The following is an 11,421-nucleotide window of genomic DNA, read 5'->3' on the forward strand; positions in this document are numbered from 1 at the left end:
TCTGAGCACCATGTCATCTTGGCCTCACAGTAGATCATCTGCAGATTTGTCTCAGCATTCCCCAAGTGCCCGAGGGCTGGGGCCAGGTCTTACTCAACCTCACACCCCCCCCCCACCACCACCTGGCAGAATCCCTGGCACAGAGCAGTTAAATATTTGCTCAATTACACATCTATGTACCCTCCCCCTGCACCTCGCAGCCTTGTATATAAATTGACTATTTTAATCGAGTGATTGTCTAAACAGGCCTTAAAGCTGCCTCCTTCCTTACCAAAAGGGGACTAAACCTCCAGGTGAGGTTATCAGGTAGGTCTCAGTGGTGTCAAAAATGGCCACACTGTTGCAGGAAAGAGCTAAGGCTCTCTTCCCCTTCAACAGTTACTCAACAGTTACTTTGAAATCCTCTTAAACCCAGAAAAGGATGCAGTGAACCGAGGAGTTGTTGGGCCTCTCAAATGCCCAGCGGAGAGAGGCCGCCGGTCTCCAGGACCTGCCAGGACCTGGGACTTCCCGGGAACCCTACTCCCCACACCGGCTGGGTGGGGCTACAGACAGCAGCCGGGCCCTCACCGTGCCCCCGCCTCAAGGCAGCCGGCAACCGTGTCCTGGAGGGTACTGCGTTGTTATAAACGACTGGGCTCCCTGCAGGGATAAGGGGGTGCAGTCCTGCCCCGGACGTGGCCCCAGGACAGGACGGAGTGAGGCTCCCCGGCACAGAGAAGCGGGGGAGGCAGGGTAACAACCCCGGATCTGGCCCAACCGGACGATGCAACGGCGCAGGCCTGGTCCTAAAGGCGCAGGGCCCAGCTCCCTGCCCCCGCCGGCGTGGGGCGGCCCCCAGGTGCGGTGGAATCAGGTGCGCTCCGGCCCGCGCAGATGGCTGCGGGCATTCCTGGGCCTTCCTCCCCCGGGTAGCGGAAGTCAGAAGTCAACGGCTGAGGGGCTGTCGGGGGTGGGGGGAGTGCCTCCTTCCTGCCTCGCCCGGCACTCTCCGGGTCCCGGTTCCCCACGCACCCACTGCACCTCGCCCCGTCCCCCTCCTCCGCCCAGCCGATCGCAGCCGGGCGAATGAGGAAGTCGCGAGCGCAGGGCGGAAACTGAGCCGAGCGCAATGTCTGCAGCAGGACCGTCCGATTCTGACTCAGGCGGACGCCCTGACAGCTGCCAAACGGTCCCCGCCTGCCCGTTACCCACGCGAAAACGCCTGGAAACTTCCAAAGGAGCCGCTGCCCCGAGCTCCCCACCTCACGCTCACTCGGTTGGGTCCCAGGGACAGCGGCTCCCCGGAAGGGGTTAAAAAGTTTGCCCAACTTGGGCACTTGGCGAGGCGAGGGCGGGGCGCGTGCCCCGGCAGCAGGGGGAGGTCGAGCCTCCCGGTGCCCCGCCGGGGAAATGCGCCGGGCAGGGGGAAGGGCGGAGGGTTTCCGGGGAGCGCCGACCCCGAAGCCTTCGCCTGCTCCCGAGGCCTCGCCTCCAGCGGCGCCCTCCCCGAGCGTCGCGCAGGGGGTTCCCCCGGCCCCTCCCGGAAGGATGCGATGCCCCGGGCCGGCCCCGCGGCGTTCGCGCCCGCCCGCGCCGGTCGCCGGCCGCGCCGAGGCCGAGAACCACAAGTCGGGCCGCTCGCCCCAGACGCCGCGCGTCCCGTCGCCACCGCCCCCGCCCGGGGCGGGACCGGCCGGTGGGGCTCGCTCACCTGAACCTGGATCTGCGCCGGGGAACGGGCGCTGCTTCTCCCGAGAGGGCTTTCTCGAACGCTCGGGGGACGGCGGGGTGGGGCGAGCGCGCGAGGCGGGAGCTGCAGCAGGTCAGTCTCGCTCAGCCTTCCGTGCCCTGCCAGGGAACCGCGGTGATCTGCGCGCCTCACCGCACCCAGCTCAGCTCCTCGCGGCCTTCCCGCCCCGCCCTTGCAGCCGCCCGCCTATTCCAGCCCGGCGCCGGCTCGGGGGCGGAGCCTGGAGGGACGACACCGCCCACCCGGACCGCCTCGCCCACTCCAGCCCGTACCCGCTCTTGATCGACAGACACCTTGGCCTGTGGGAAGGGGGCGGGCGGAGCCTCTGGGTCCAGCGGGGTGGGTATTCATCCTCCCCCCCGCCCCCACCTCCACACGCTCCACCTTCCTCTGCGCTTCCTAGGCGGGAGCCCCGCCCCCGTAGGGCGGGCCCGACGAACAGCCGGGTTCCAGGGGGAGGATTGACACAGAGAGAGTCCAATCAGGAGGAGGAGGAGGAGGCTAACAGAGGGCTCGGGCCAGGATTTTGGTGCATTGCCGAGGCCGGGCGAGGCCGGGCGGGAACCGGCTGGGAAGGTCTGGGTCTCTGCACCCCGCCCCTCGAGCTGTTTTCCCGGTCCCATGTCATCCTACCAGAAGAGCAGATATTAAGTACCATATATGGGAAAAGTGCTATTTTACATAATTATGATGGCCTGCGGGGGCGGGCATGGACTCAGCCCCAGATCCGGTGCGGGCGCCCTGAGTTCGATTCCTGACCCTCTCTTTAGAATGGGCGCGCCGCGGTCTTCCAGCTTCCAGACCTTTCCTCAGACGGGCTCCTGCGGTGCACTTCCAAGGCTCTTCACCTGCACGGGATTAATTCGCACACTTCCCTTCAGATATTTGTTACCAGTGTTTCTTGGGTGTTCTTTTCGGATGGGCAAAGTCACCCTTTTTGATTACTTCCCGCTACACGAGGATAAAAACTTTTTTTATTTAAAAAAAATTTTTTAGGGATGCCTGGCTGGCTCAGTCCGTACAGCATGAGACTCTTGATCTAGGGGTTGAGTTCAAGCCCCAGTTTGGACGGAGAGCCTACTAAAAAAAATTGCTTTTAATTAAAAAAAAACGTTTTACACTTCTCTTTTAATCCATCTGGAATTTAGTTTGGTTGTGGAGTGAGGGAGAAATCTAATACAATTTCCCCAATAGGCAGTTGTCCATTCCTTCCTTATTCATCACCTTTCCAACTTATATGTGCTCAGACCTGCTTCTGAGTTGTATCCATTGACCCTTCTGTGTGTTCCTGTGCTATTTCCAAAATACTTTAATGATGGTAGCTTTATAATACACTTTATATCTAGGAGGGCAAATTTCTCATGACACTTTCCTTTTGGAATGTTCGTACTATCATGACTAAACTATAAATTCAGGAAAAAATGTATGATGTAAAAGCAAAAGAGCACTGGGGAAAAAAAAATTGCAACCCTAAGAATTACTACCAACAATATACAAAGAGTTCTTCTCAGTCATTAAGAAAAACCCCAAGTACTCCAAAATAAAAATGGCCCAAAAAAGGAACAGACAAAAAAGAAGAAACATAAATGGCTAATAGTTATGGGGAAAAAAATTAGTCATTAGAAACGCAAAGAAATGCAAATAAGATATCACGAGATGCCATTTGTCACCTAACAATTTAAAAAAAATTAATAGGGGCGCCTGGGTGGCTCAGCCATTAAGTGTCTGCCTTGGGCTCAGGTCATGATCCCAGGGTCCTGGGATATCGCCCCACATCAGGCTCCCTGCTCAGCGGGAAGCCTGCTTCTCCCTCTCCCACACCCCCTGCTTGTTGTTGGTGGGTTTTTTTAAGATTTTTTTTATTTATTTTAATTGCCAGAGAGAGAAAGAGCACAAGCAGGGGGAGCGGCAGGCAGAGGGAGAAGCAGGCTCCCCGCTGAGTAAGAAGCCCGATGCGGACCCGATCCCAGGATCCCGGGATCACGACACGAGCCGAAGACAGACGCTCAACCGACTGAGCCACCCAGGCGCCCCCACGCCCCCTGCTTGTGTTCCTGCTGTCGCTATCTCTCTTTGTGTCAAAATAAATAAATAAATTTTTTTAAAAAAATTAATAAAAGAATAAAAATGCCCAGTGTTGGCCAGGTTTAGAGATACAGGTAGGAAAGTAAATTGATCAACTCTCTCTGAGAATTCACCATAAAAAAATAATTAGAAAAGTGCACAGGAGCGCCTGGGTGGCTCAGTCGTTGAGCGTCTGCCTTCAGCTCAGGTCATGATCCCAGGGTCCTGGGATCGAGCCGCACATCGGGCTCCCTGCTCTGCCTGCTCCGCGGGAAGCCTGCTTCTCCCTCTCCCACTCCCCCTGCTTGTGTTCCCTCTCTCGCTGTTTCTCTCCCTCTATCAAATAAATACATAAAATCTTAAAAAAAAAAAGTGCACAGAGAGTGTTTTAAAAGGTACTCTTTTCAACATTATTTAGTCACTAAATCTTAGAAATAATTGTATAAGTGATTGATTGAATAAATGTTGAAACACCCATGTTTCAGAAATACCCAAAAAGTCACTAAAATTTTATTTAGATTTGTATTTGCGATTTAAAATATACTAAGTAAAGAAAAGCAAATTATAGAATGCTATTATAGCAGGATTTCATTTATTTTTGTGCAGTGTTGTGTGTCTATCTGGGTGTGTGTGTGTGTGTGTGTGTGTGTGTGTGTGTGTGTGTGTGCATGTGTGTATGTCTCAGAGAGACAGAAAATGAAGTTTAAAAAGGATTATATTGAAGTGTAAATAAGGTTTATGTCTTGGTAGAAGGATTGTGACTTTTTTTTTCTTTTGCTTATCTGTATTTCTAACACAAATATCACTTGCTTAATTTGATCAAAAGTAGAAGAAAATTACTCACTTTGATGTCACCTCTTCTAAAACATCTTCCCTGACCCTGCAGGCCAGTTAGGTGCTGGTCCTTTGTACAATCACATCACCTTTCCCTTATCTCTCTCACTGCACACTAGATTTTAATCCTCCATCCCCTGGCTGTTTCCTCTGCCCAGGCTGGGTGCTGCCTGAGGACACATAGGGGTTGTGCCTTATTTGTCTCTATGGACCTGGAACTAACACAAGGCCTGGCATAAAATGGTCCTTAGTAACTACTTGAGCAGGACTCAGCATCTATTTCCTTATCTGTAAAATGGGTATAATCACTGGGTCTTTCTTAGCCCCAAGGACTGTTGAAAAGAACACAGGAGACCTGGACCTCCAGTTGTTCTCTAAACTGCTAAGTAGGGGTACCTGAGTGATGAAGCATCTGACTCTAGATTTCAGCTCAGGTCATGATCTCAGGGTCGTGAGACTGAGCCCCGCATCAGGCTCCATGCTTGCTGTGGAGCCTGCTTAAGATTCGCTCTCTCCCTCTCCCTCTGCCCCTCCCAACCTCCCTCTCTAAAAAAATAAAATCAATAAACTGCTAAGTAGCATGCACTTACCATAGAGCATTATTGATAATGTTCATTTCCACTTTCCTCATATCTCCAGCCTCCTGGCTCCACCCTGTCCAGGGAACCGAGGTTGCTAAGAAGATGGAAGGCCTCTTTTGGCCAGGCCCTCAATTCTCTCCTCCCCATCCACTAGCCTAGATGCTTCCCTAACTCTGGAAACCCTGGTAACCCCTCCTGTATCTCCCAAGAACCAAGAATCTGTATCCTTGATAGTGTCTACTCTTGAAAAATTTTAGGAAAATATTTCATCTATTTTGTCTGAGAATTAAAATAATATTATGGTTGTTATAGAAAATACTAAAAAGAGAGAAAATTCAAATCACCCATAAACTTACCACCACAATATCGCATCTATTAACAAACACTGCTGTTTCCTTCAAATCTGTAGACACACCCATACATACTGAATAAAATTGAGAGGTCCAGGGGCGCCTGGGTGGCTCAGTCAGTTAAGCGTCTGCCTTCAGCTCAGGTCATGATTCCAGGGTCCTGGGATCGAGCTCTGCATCGGGCTCCCTGCTCAGCAGGAAGCCTGCTTCTCCCTCTCCCGCTCCCCCTGCTTGTGTTCCCTCTCTCACTGTCTCTGTCAAATAAATAAATAAAATCTTAAAAAAAAAATTGAGAGGTCCACATATATACATGGTCACCTGATACATTACAAAGGTGCCACTGAAATCAGTGAAGAAAAGATGGTCTTTTTTTTTTTAAGATTTTATTCATTTGAGACACAGAGATACAGAGAGAGAGAGAGAGAGAGAGAGAGCATGAGCTGGTGGAGAGACATAGGGAGAGGGAGAAGCAGGCTCCCTGCTGAGCTGGAAGCCCAACATGGGGCTCCATCCCAGGACTCTGGGATCATGACCTGAGCCGAAGGCAGATGCCTAACCATCTGAGCCACCCAGGTGCCCCAAGATGGTCTTTTTAATAAATGGTGCTAGGTCAGTTGCATGTCTACATGTGGAACCATGAATCTTCCCCCCTACTCTCACACCATTTATGGAAATAGTTCAGGATGGATCAGAGTCCTAAATATGAAAAGCAGACAACAAAACTTCTAGAAGTAAGCGTGGGAGAATTTCTCCATGACCTTGAAATAGGCAAAAATTTCCTAAGACACAAAAAGTATAAACAATAAGAAAAGACTGTGAGGGGCACCTGGGTGGCTCAGATGGTTAAGCGTCTGCCTTCGGCTCAGGTCATGATCCCAGGGTCCTGGGATTGAGCCCCACATCGGGCTCCTAGCTCAGAGGGGAGCCTGCTTCTCCCTCTCCCTCTGCCTCTCTCCCTGCTCATGCTTTCTCTCTCTCTCTCTCTCTCTCTCTCTCTCTCTCTGTATCTCTGTGTCTCAAATGAATAAATAAAATCTAAAAAAAAAGAAAAGACAAGACTGTGAAATTCAACTTAATTAAAATTAAGAACTTCTGTTCATCAAAAGACACATTTAAGAGAGTGAAAAATTGGGGTGCCTGGGTGACTGAGTTGGTTAAGCGACGGCCATCGGTTCAGGTCATGATCCTGGGGTCCTGGGATTAAGCCCCACATTGGGCTCCCTGCTCTGTGGGGGAGCCTGCTTCTCCTTCTCCCTCTGCCTGCTGCTCCCCCTGCTCATGCTTTCTCTCTCTCTGTCAAATAAATAAAATCTTTTTTAAAAATTAAATAAATAAATAAGAGTGAAAAATCAAACCACAGACTGGGAGAAAATAATCACAATACGTATATATCAAAGGACCTGTATTCCGAATTTATCAAGAACATCTATGTTAAGAAAAAGACATGGGTACCTGGGTGGCTCAGTCAGTTAAGTGTCTGCCTTCGGCTCAGGTGATGATCCCTGGATCCTGGGATCGAGCCCCCCATCACATTCTCTGCTCAGCAGAGAGCCTGCTTCTCCCTCTCTCTCTGCCTGCTGTTCTGCCTACTTGTGCTCTCTCTCTTCCTGTCAAATAAATAAATAAAATCTTAAAAAAAAAAAAAGAAAAAGATGAGGTGCCTGGTGGGCTCACTTGGTAGAACATGTGACTCTTGATCTTGGGGTTGTGAGTTCAAGCCCCACACTGGGGATAGAGTTTACTTAAAAAATAAATAAATAAAAAAGAGAAGACAGACAACCCAATTTTTTTTTAATGGGTAAAGATTTGTATATGGGCACTTATAAAAGAGGGTATCTAATTACCCAGGAAGCAATAAAAAGGTGCTAAACACCATTAGTTATCACAGAATGCAAATTAAAACCACAATGAGATAGCACTATCCTCAACCAGCATGATTAAAAGTATGATACGAAATGTTGGCAAGAATGGGAGCTACTGGAACTCTCATAAATGGCTTGTGGGAGTGAGTGTAAATTTCTACAATCACTTTGGGAAAGTGTTCCGTCACGTCTACTAAGGTTGAATATACATGTGTACCCTATGAGCCAGCAAGTCCACTCTTAAGTATATACCCAACAGAAGTGAGTGCTTAGGCCCAACCAGGTATATACAAAAATGTTCATAGCAGGGGCGCCTGGGTGGCTCAGTCAGTTAAGCATCTGCCTTCAGCTGAGGTCATGATCTCAAGGTCCTGGGATCAAGCCCCACATTGGGCTCCCTACTTTGTGAGGAGCCTGCTTCTCCCTCTCCCTCTGCCATTCCCCCTGCTTGTGCTCTCTCTCTCTCTCTCCCTCTTTCCGACAAATAAATAAATAAATAATCTTAAAAAAAAATGTTCATAGCAGCTTAAAATAGCCAAAAACCAGAAGGAGAAAAGTATTCAATGATAAAAAGAATATATGGAGTATGTTCATACAATGGACTAACAGGAAAAAGAACAAAGTAGAGTTAGCATGTAAAGAAATATGAAAATGTGGGGCACCTGGGTGGCTCAGTCGGTTAAGCACCTACCTTCGGCTCAAGTCACAATCCTGGGATCCTGGGGTTGAGTCCCATGTCAGGCTTCCTGCTCAGTGGGGAGCCTGCTTCTCCCCCTGCTTGTGTGCTCTCTCTCTCTCTGACAAATAAATAAAATCTTAAAAAAAAATACGAAGATGTAAATGCCCGTGAACTGATGAATAAATGAACAAAATGTGGCGTCTTCATACAATGGAATATTAGTCAGCTATAAAAAGGAACGAAGTTCTGACACCTGCTACAACACGGATAAGCCCCAAATACACTATGCTGAGTGAAAGCAGCCAGTCACAAAAGAGCGCATATTGTATAATTTCAGGTATATGAAATGTCCAGGATAGGTAAATCTATAGAGACAGAAGACAGATCAGTGGTTGCCAAAAGCTGGGGAGAGGAAGAGATGAGAAGTTACTGCTAATGGCTAGGAGGGTTGGGTTTCTCGGCGCATTTTGTTTGTTTTGGTTTGTTTTCTTTGTTTTTTTGAGGCAATGAAAATGTTCCGAAATTGGATTGTGGTGATGGTTGCACACTCTGTGACTATGCTAAAGACCTACTGAATTGTATACTTTAAAGAGTTGGGGTTTGGGGTGCCTGGGTGGCTCAGATGGTTAAGCATCTGCCTTTGGCTCAGGTCATGATCCCAGGGTCCTGGGATCAAGCCCCGCATCGGGCTCCCTGCTCAGTGGGGAGCCTGCCTCTCCCTCTCCCTCTGCCTCTCTCCCTGTTCATGCCCTCTCTCTATATCTCTGTGTCTCAAACAAATAAATAAAATCTTTAAAAAAATAAAGAGCTGGGGTTTTTTGCTTTTTTTTTTTTTTTTAGACAGAGAGAGTGAGCAGTGGGGGAACAGAGGGTGAGGGAGATCATCTCCAACAGACTCTACACTGAGCACAGAGCCCAACACAGGGCTCTATCCCAGAACCCTGAGGTCATGACCTGAGCGGAAATCCGGAGTTGGATGCTGAACTGACTGAGCCACCCAGGTGCCCCTGAATTGTATACTTTATTTACTTACTATATATTTATTTATTTTTAAGTAGGCTCCATGCCCAACGCGGGGCTTGAACTCACAGCCCTGAGACCAGGAGTCACAGGCTCTACCAGCTGAACCAGCCAGCCTCCCTCTCCCCCTCTTTATTTATTTATTTATTTATTTTTTAAGATTTTATTTACTTATTTGACAGAGACACAGCGAGAGAGGGAACACAAGCAGGGGGAGTGGGGGAGGGAGAAGCAGGCTTCCCACCGAGCAGGGAGCCCGATGCAGGGCTCGATCCCAGGACCCTGGGATCATGACCTGAGCTGAAGGCAGATGCTTAACCATCTGAGACACCCAGGCACCCCTGTTTTGTTGTTTTTAATGAATGAATCTCACAGACATACTGTTGAGTAAGAGTTTAGATACAAAAAAAAAAAAGTAGCTACCATATGAGTCCATTTATGTGAAGTTCTAAAACAGGCAAAATCAGTCTCTGGTGACAGAAGCCAGAAAGGAGTTTCGCTCTGAAGAGAGTTTGTAAATGGGAGGGGCCCACGGGAGCCTTCTGGAGTACTGGAATGTTCTATATCTTGATCTGGTGGGTGGTTACTCCAGGTCTACACATGTAAAATTTATTGATTTGTGCACTTAAGACTTGTGTGCTCTGCTGACTGTAAATTATACTTCAATGAAAAGGAAAGTAATAAAATAAAATTGGAGCAAAATATAAATAATTGGTAAAGATGGATAAAGAGTTTGAGAGTCCTTTGTACTATTTTTGCAATGTTCTGTAAGTTTTTTTAATTCTTTTTCTTTCTTTTTTTAAGTAAGCTCCATGCCCAGCGTGGCGCTTAAGTCAGGACTTGAACTCACAACCCTGAGATTAAGACCTAAGCTGAGATCAAGAGGCAGACGCTTCACCGACTGAGCCACCGAGGCCCCCCTCTATAAATTTTTTAATTATACAAAATTAAAAGTTACAAATAACCTAAAGAAAGAATTATGATTTGAATGATACTCTATATACGGTTTTGTATTCCTGCTAATTATTTTTCTCTGCAACATCTTGGGAGCTCACCCACCTATAAACATACTTTGGATTTCCCTGACTTAAAAACAAACCAGAGAGGTGCCTGAGTGGCTCAGTCAGTGAAGCGTCTGCCTTTGGGTCAGGTTATGATTCCAGGGTCCTGGGATCGAGCCCCGAGTGGGGCTCCCTGCTCAGCAGGGAGCCTACTTCTCCCTCACCTCCCCGCCTGTGCTCTCTCTCACTATCTCTGTCTCTCTGTCTCTCAAATAAATAAAATCATAAATAAATAAATAAATAAATACCAGAAAATGGACTGTTACCTAAAATATACAAAGAACCCTTAAAGCTCAACAATAATAGAATGACAAGATTAAAGAATGGGCCAAGACCTTAACAGTCACCTCACCAAAGAAGAAACACAGATGGCAAACAAATATATGAAAAATGCCACCATGTCATCAGAGCAATGCAGGTTAAAATGAGGTACTACTACACACCTGTTAGAATGGCCAAAATCCAAACACTCAAAAACACCAAATGCTGGCAAACATGTGGAGCAACAGGAACGTTCACTGATTGCTGGCGGGAATGCAAAGCTACTTTGGAAGACAGCTTTTGGCAGTTTCTACAAAACTAAACATACTCTTACCATACGATCCAGCAATTGCGCTCCTTGGTATTTACCCAAAGGAGTTGAAAACTTACATCCACACAAAAACCTGCACACAGATGTTTACAGCAGCTTTATTCATAATTGCCAAAACCTGAAAATAACCAAGATGTAGGTGAACAGGAAAATAGACTATGGTACATCCCGACGAGGGAATATTACTCATCACTAAAAAGAAACGAGCTCTCAAGCCATGAAAAGACATGGAGGAGGGTGCCTGGGTGGCTCAGTTGGTTAAGCGACTGCCTTCGGCTCAGGTCATGATCCTGGAGTCCTAGGATCAAGTCCCGCATCAGGCTCCCTGCTTGGCAGGGAGTCTGCTTCTCCCTCTGACCTTCCCCCCTCTCATGTACTCTCTCTCTCTCTCATTCTCTCTCTCAAATAAATAAATAAATTAAAAAAAAAAAAAGAAAAGACATGGAGGAAACGTAAATGCATATCACTAATTGAAAGAAGCCAGTCTGAAAAGGCTACATTCTGTGAGATTTCAACTGCATGACATTCTGGAAAAGACAAAACTGTGAAGACAATAAACAGATCCGTGGTTGCCCGGGGCTGGGGTAGGGAGGGATCAATAGACAGCACGGAAGATTCTTAGGGCAGTGAAAATACTCTGTGTGGT

At 48.0% G+C, this 11,421-nt stretch overlaps 1 protein-coding gene across 1 annotated transcript in view; it reads right to left on the reverse strand.

Annotated features, from left to right (window-relative positions):
- Positions 1-1,894, reverse strand: part of MYH9 (myosin heavy chain 9) — a 90,386-nt gene extending 88,492 nt beyond the window's left edge. The window contains exon 1 of the mRNA XM_088025355.1: positions 1,694-1,894. The gene's annotated coding sequence lies outside the window, so the exon portion shown is untranslated. The remainder of the gene's footprint in view (positions 1-1,693) is intronic.
- Positions 1,895-11,421: the final 9,527 nt, after the last annotated feature.

Source organism: Eumetopias jubatus, unplaced genomic scaffold, assembly GCF_037043125.1.
Source record: "Eumetopias jubatus isolate StellerSeaLion01/CBP00866 unplaced genomic scaffold, mEumJub1_p1.0 scaffold_8, whole genome shotgun sequence".
In the NCBI taxonomy this organism is placed as follows: Eukaryota; Metazoa; Chordata; class Mammalia; order Carnivora; family Otariidae; genus Eumetopias; species Eumetopias jubatus.